The sequence below is a fragment of the Anastrepha ludens genome, chromosome 5, assembly GCF_028408465.1.
Source record: "Anastrepha ludens isolate Willacy chromosome 5, idAnaLude1.1, whole genome shotgun sequence".
In the NCBI taxonomy this organism is placed as follows: domain Eukaryota; kingdom Metazoa; phylum Arthropoda; class Insecta; order Diptera; family Tephritidae; genus Anastrepha; species Anastrepha ludens.
In genome coordinates this window covers 76,567,748-76,575,666 of record NC_071501.1, presented here as the reverse complement: position 1 = coordinate 76,575,666, position 7,919 = coordinate 76,567,748, and positions in this window count along the sequence as shown.

The window sequence follows — 7,919 nt, the reverse complement described above, 5'->3', positions numbered from 1 at the left end:
AGTATGTATATGTATGTAAGTATTTCTTTACAATTCGTTGTGACCGAAGTTGAAGCGTTTTTTATGCCTTTCATGCAGCAAAATGGGTGTTAAAAATAAGAGTGTGCTGAAAGTCATGAAAAAGAAGTCGATCAGGTAGTTCGATAACTTTGTATTATTTGATTTTTGATTGAAACAGAAAAGTGACCATATAAGCCAGAAAGTTCGTCTTTCATAGTACAAAATTATAGTTCCGCAAGTCTAGGGTTTTTTACAATAGCTTAAATTTTCAAAATTTTGTTATAGAAATCTTTATATTACTTCTAAAAAGTAGCATACGTCCTTTTCTGGTAGTAATAAAATAACATCCAAATAACCCAAGAAGCAGGCTGAACAGTTCCTATTATAAAATCGATTGCTAAGTCGGAAAACACGCATCATATTTTTTCTGTCATGCGATTTTCGAGATATCAGCTAAAAAGATAATTAAATATGTTAACTATATTATACTAAAATTCTCACAATATAGATCGAAAATTTTAATAATTTGCAAAAAATATATGTATAATACTTTTTTCTTCTTCTTGATTGTTGCCATAACTGCTTACGCGAGTTTTGAAGAAATATAATATAATACTTTATTACACTTTATAAATATCTTGCAACGTTTAATTTCAATGACAAGTATTAATTTGGTATATCACTTGTTTTGATCGGATACTCCAGATATTAGAAATATTTATGATCTAACTTTTTTTCATTCATCTAAAACCAATATTTGCTGTTATATCAAAAAGTGCATGAAAGAAAAAATAATGATGTAGGTTTTCGGACTCAGCAATCGATTTTACATAGCAATTGGATGGTCTGGCACAAGAATTAAAAAAAAAATTAATCATTTGTAAACCAGTGTAATCAGTGTTCTTCATCGGAATTTCACGAGGATAATTTTAATGGTATATATCTTTTAGCTTCCTTTTTTATGGGCCAATGCTCACATTGCTCTTTTTTAAAAAAGTTCAAAAAATCCGTTTAAAAAACAAATTTAAGGACTAAAAAGTTCTACGAAAATATTAGACACAAACCATCAATATAAACGTTTACTCGTGATTGTCTGCAATACTCGTAGATAATCATACAATTCTAAACTGCATATATTTTATTTCATTGTTTTTGGTAAAACTGAATTGCACATTCAGATTCCTCGTAATCAAAAATCGGCAGAAAGATCTTTTCATGGTAAAAATATTTGCATTTAAAGCTCTTTCTCGGGAGTCAGCCGAGTCGCAGAACTCAAAAAAAATGTATCACTTTAGCAATATGCGCTAATAGGTCTCAATAGGGCGGCCGCCGTAGCCGAATGGGTTGGTGCGTGACTACCATTCGAAATTCACAGAGAGAACGTAGGTTCGAATCTTCGTGAAACACCAAACTGAAGAAAAAGTTTTTTCTAATAACGGTTGCTCCTTGGCAGGCAATGGCGAACCTCTGAGTGTATTTCTGCCATGAAAAATCTCCTCATAAAAATATCTGCCGTTCGGAGTCGGTTTGAAACTGTCGGTCCCTCCATTTGTGGAACAACATCAAGACGCACACCACAAATAGGAGGAGGGGCTCGGCCAAACACCTAGAAAGGGTGTACGCGCCAAAGGCCGAGAAAAGTCGTTTCAAGATAAATGAGTTTAAAGTTTAAGGTACGGGAGCGCGCTGTTCGCTCTCTACCTACTTTAATGGGCTGTAGAAGCTATTATATTGGTACTTTGAACATATTCCGCATGAAAAATTCACAGTATATTCTTAAGATACTATACTTTCGAAATATCGAAAAAAACACAATCAATTTTTTTGAAATTTCTAGACTGATTCTATAGAGATACCCCAATATTTTGGCTGTTTAAAAGTGTGAGATGATTTGATTGACGTCAAGAAGAGTTCTCTCGTCTCTGTAACGTTGCTATATAGAGTTTTCTAATAGGGGCGGTTTGATTTTGACACATAGTCGAGGCCATGATGGCTTAGTGATGCCTATTGCTTATGTTTCAATGACTGATGTCAAATCACAGCTTTGGGGCATTACTGCTTCTAAAATCGTTATCATACAGAGTACTTTCCAAGATGATTAGGTACTTTGAACATATTGCTCAAACATTTTCTGCGAATACCCATAGTCGATGACGAAATAAAAAATAATAGTGAAAAATACAGACTTGCCCGAACCTTCTTGCTTATGCGCTCGTGGACGCGTCTAGAACGAAGATATCGCCGCACGTTAGAGGGAGATACGTACATCAAAATGAGCTCGTTCAACGGGCTAATAAGCAGTTAAATTAGATTAGGGTACTCACAAGAAATTCAGTAAAAAAACCAGGTGTTTATAAAAAATAATCACTAATTAATACAAATGGGGGTTAATTGGACATTAAGATTATGCAATTTAAGCCCCCGTTCTTTGTAAATTTTTTTGAAGTTACAGATATGTAAAGCATATGCCAACAAGCCGCAACCGATCGATGTCCTCAAAGGCAACATAACCCAAACACAAATTTCGTCCAATCTATGCGGCAGTCATTCAAAATTTGGATCTGTGTCACGGCGAAGACGCGGCGATTATGTGTGGCCTTGTCTTATGCCAGATTGTGGCATTGTGGCATATATGGGCCTCAAAAATAAAAAGAGAATTTAATTAATGCCTAATAAAACTCTTCTTGTAATCCATTTCGATCCGTCTTTATTGGAAAACTCTATAATAAACCCAATATTTTAATGTCAAAATCTCGAATCTCGAGTGTGGAGTCGTCATTACAGGTGGAATTACGTTCATTTAAAGCGATGTTAAATATCTTACACGTTTGTAGTTTTACTTACAATGTATGAGGGGCATAAAATGAATCTAAGTTTTTTAACTCTACAACTTTACCAAACTAAACATTTTTCAATGGCGCGTAACAAAGAAACTCCGAAAAATCGTGTAAAACAAAACACAAACGAAACCACAAAAACTTAACCTTTTTCTGTAACCTTTATTGTTGGTGTAACAATAGTTTGGTGCCTACATTTACAGGAAATAAATGAATGTGTAAGTATGTACTCAGCTACTTCAATATACACTATTGGGAAAAATAATATTTCTTAAATAGGTTAATTTCGGGTTTCATTTGTTCCGTGTATTTTTTCTAAGTTGTAAACTTCTTGTGATTAGTGGGACTCAATGGGAGTTTTCATCTCCGTAATTATTATTTAAGTAGTAACTAGGAAAAAATAGTTATGTCTAAGAAAAGTGAAAGGGTCAGTGACTAAAGGTCAAAGTGAAATAGAAGCATCCTTTGTTTTATCGCTTCATATAAAAATATGTTGGAACGTTAAATAATCAATTGAACAAAAACAAATAGGCATAGATCAGCCGGAAAGCAAGTTAACAATTGAATCACGAATTCAATATTTGATACTTAGCTTGCTTGCCAAAGTTGCTCCTGGTAGAAAGACGTTGGCCAATCCATCATTTAGGAAAAAACGCAAAATATGAAAAACATTATCTTTTATAGGTATAACAATATCTTGTTCAAATGAGCCCTCCTATCCAAGGGGACAATCATGTAATCTAAATCAATCTAACCTATAAAACAATGATCCGAAGCATTTACTAAAGCTTAAAATATTATTACCTTTTATTCATTTCAATAATTCAAAGCAATACTTTCAATAATCATGGGTGTACAATTTTAAAAATGTGGCGCTCTTAGTTGGAGCATAGGACGGAAAGCTTAAAATATGGTACACTGTTTTTTAAATAGTCAGCACTAAGACGAGAATTAGGCTCTTCAAATCCTTGAAACAGTTAGGAGGATCATTAAAAAATCGGCCATATATTCATTTGAGTGGTTATGAAATCTGAGCAGTTCAGTACATCGAATTCGGAGAAATGAATTTTACAAACAACTGATTTTACGGCTTACTGAGTTGAATTTCAGCAAGGATTATGAACAAAGCATTTTAGTTAAAAAATTTGTTTTTACAACTAAAACTAATATAATGGGCTATCATTATCTCTTTTAGAGCTTTTCAATAAAAGGTTGCTTATCGTACTACTAAATTTTGTTTCTACAATTCCAAAAATATTTAAAACCCCAAAAATTCATCTCTCAATTTTGACTAAGTAACAAAAATTTTTAAATTAATCAGGATTGATAACACTATAGAAAATTTTAAATTTTTTTCTGAAGAATTGATGAAACCAAGGCATTTTTCGACTTGTACAAGGTTACACAAAGTTAGTCACCCTATCGGAAGACTTATAATTTTTGCAAATGGCGTCGTGCGTCAATTACATTTGACTCTTGTGAACTGCACGGCTATGATCAAGAAATACCGGGAAGGTGATGTTAACTATTTCCTTCGATTGCTAAGGCGTAGTGCACCATGAGTATCTACCATCGGGCAGTCAATAAAGAATATTATTTATCCGTTTTGAAGCGTGGGGAAACAATTCCTGGATTTTGCCCAAATTGTTCTGGATTATTTGAACAAACACCAAGTAAATACCATCGTGTAAGTACCGTACTCACCTGATATGGCACCGTGCGACTTCTTTTTGTTTCCCCCGTTGAAGTTACCATTTCGTGGAAGGAGATTTCGGTCAATAGAGGAGATCAAAGAGAATGCGACGAAGGAGCTGAAGGCCATCCCTTCGTCGGCCTATCATGGGTGCATGGAGGACTGGGTTAAACGTAGGCACATGTGTGTTGCTTCAGACGGGTCATATTTTGAAGGAGATAATAATTTTTCTATTTAGATTTTTTTTTTTCATTTTTCATTTCAACAACTAAATTGAATGATTAATTTTGCGCCACCTTGGGTAAGTAATTTCTCAGATTTCCCGGGTTGCCGATTTTAACCGTTTTTGTTTTGCAAGTTTAAGTTACTGATCGCGGGACAGTGTTTATAATCTGATTTTATGACCTTCTTAACCGAAAAAAAACAGCAAATGTGGTATGCTTTACCTGCGTTGCGCCAAAATGGCAGTTTTAGGTAGAAATAAATTGCACATTCAGATTTCTCGTCACCGGAAATCCCCAGAAAGAGCTTTTGACGGTAAAAATACATACAGGGTGCGCCATATTTTATGTCGGTATGAAAACATTGAATAGCTTTAAAAAAAAATCAACTGATTTTTAGAAGTCAGGTATTTTTATTTGGTTTGGTTATTTAATATACAATTTATTAAAACTATTTTTTGAATACAATCAAGTGGCCACCTTTATTATCAATCACAAGCTGCGATCTTTTTTCTGCGTTTGTCATCACCTTGTCAAGCATTTCGGGCTTTATAGCGTCGACTTCGGCACGAATGCTTGCCTTAAGCTGTTAATAGTCTGCGGCTTGTTGGCGTAAACCTTATTTTTCAGATAACTCTACAAAAAGAAGTCCGGGGGGTTAAGTCAGGTAATCTGTGTTAAGTCAGGTAATCTGTCAGGTAGTCGTCCCGGGAATGTAGAAATTCAATTGTTGCATTCGCAGTGTGGTATGGCGCACCGGCTTGTTGAAACCAGTAACCGTCTAAACCTTTCTCACGCATTTGCGGGCAGACATAATGAGCCAACATCCATCGATATCGGTTTCCAGCAACCGTTTCGTTATCTCGGTAAAAATATGGCCCAATGATGCGATGTGAATCGTCTGTCGACAATATTCTTTGTGTCAATTGCATTTTATACAGAAACAAATTTAAATCATCCTTTAAAATGCGCCGCATTGTGGTTTCACTGACGTCAAAACGCTGAGCGCGACGACGATACGATACTGTTGGCTCCTGGACAACGCTCTCCCTCACTGCTTCAACAAGTTCATTGGAACGTCTTGGTCGTTCATAAACGGCATGTTGACGATCTCCTATTGTCCCTTGCTCAAAAAAATTCGACACAAAACGACGAATGGTATTGTCAGACGGTGCCTGTTTGCCGCGTTACTTTTTGCGATATGCGCGTTAAGTTAGAACAATAGCACGAACAATAGCGTCACTATTTCAGCGCGTTGCTTCGGTGTAAAGCGATCCATGGTTGAAATTGTACTGAATTGACGTATCGAAAACTTCACCGTTGAAGTCGATCAGTTGGTAAATGGCAAAGTTATTCAGCGTTTACATACCGACATAAAAGATGCAAATACAGGGAATTAAATAAATTTGCATTTTTTTTATTTAAAGAAATTTCAATTCAAATTTTGAAAGAATACAGTGCACATGATTTCAATAACTTTTCGCACGGCAGTATATTTCTACAAAAAATTGGCTTGGTAAATCACTTTTCTTACTCATGACACCAATGAAGATAGGCTCAGCAAGATTTCAGGAGAAATATTTTTTGTGCGCTATCAGAGAGAGTTTTTGAGAGTAATTCTGGTCACACTAATGTAGTTGCGGAACTGCTATAGGAAAATTGTAATGATGCCTTAACTTTTTTGTGGCAATTCAAAAAAATGGAAGACGATGAGAATCGGAAGTCTGTAGCAAATTTCATCAAAATTCAAGGAATAAGATGCTATGGGAGAGAAGAAATAATTCACCTCAAACATATCTACAAAGTTAATTTCACAGCACGGTTTGTTTTATTGAATGAAATGTTTTTTTTTTCAAAATTCAGAGGCCATATTTCCGAACTTCCGCTTCACTTTGCAAATATTTTGCCCAATATTTGGTAGTATTGAACGTTACTTCATTTTGATTGCAAGCGTAAGAAGCTTTGGCAATTTAAGTTTATTCTGGTGACACTTAACCGCGAGAAAAGTAATTATAGAAAAGTACGAATGGGTAAATTAACAATTTAAATTTTTTTAATATATATTAAAAATTCAATAAAAGTTCACTATAAAAATAATTATTCTTCCGCATTTTTTCTGGAAACTGCTCGTTCATTATAGGCACTTATCAAATATATTCCGAACGTTTCTGCCTTTGTACATTAAAGAAATCCTACTTACAAAATTTTTGTTTGATCAAATACTTCTAATTTAATAAAATTTATGTTTAGAATTTCGTAATTTTTTAGTTCCGTGTTCGAGTTTTTTCCCGAGAGTCCGCAGAGCCTAATACTGAAAACAGTGACCGACGTAAAAGCAGTCCCCTGTCAGCTGTTTCGATCAAACTAATGAGAACCCCATGTAAATGAAAAATCCCTTCCTTCCGTATTGTAGTATCGTAGATTTTATGAAACGATTTTTGAAAATTCCCGTAGAACCCTGTCAGCTGATTGCTCTCTCACTACACAGTGTTGCCAATGTAGTTAGTTAGCCGCATCACTTTATTATGCGCTAATAGGTTCCAGTGGTATAAAGCTCAAATAAATGAAACAGAAAACGGGCCTACCCGTAAGCTTCAGTAATCTGTATGCTCCACTTTTTACTTTGGCACCACTCTCTTCCTAACCTTATCAAAAACAAAAAATATATGATGACTATATCAAATTAATCTAATTACTTATATAACAAATAAATAAAAGCCTTGTGTTGCTTTTATTTTTCGCATCAATGTTACTAAACAAATACAATGTCTAAAAACTAGTTTGCAATTAGAAGTGTTGAAGAGTCTTGTGCTGCATCTGAATAGGCAATCGCTTGAAGTTTACGAATGCAGCTCAACCTTTGAACCACACGCGCAGCATAACCCATACGTTGGCAATTTATGTGTACATGCACATGCACTTAGCTGTGAATTTAATGATGTTAGTAAAACCAAATAAGTTAATATATGTAGTAATATTCATTCGGTACAAATTTTCGAATAAAAAGGAGTTTTGATTTGTTTTTTTTTGTACATCAAAATTGCATATATTTTGAGGGCATTTCCGAGAGGCGAAACAAATTTACTAGCCGGTCAAAGTGCAGATATTTAATTGAACTTAATTAAATATTTAGATTTATTATTTATAATTATACGTAAAATTATACGT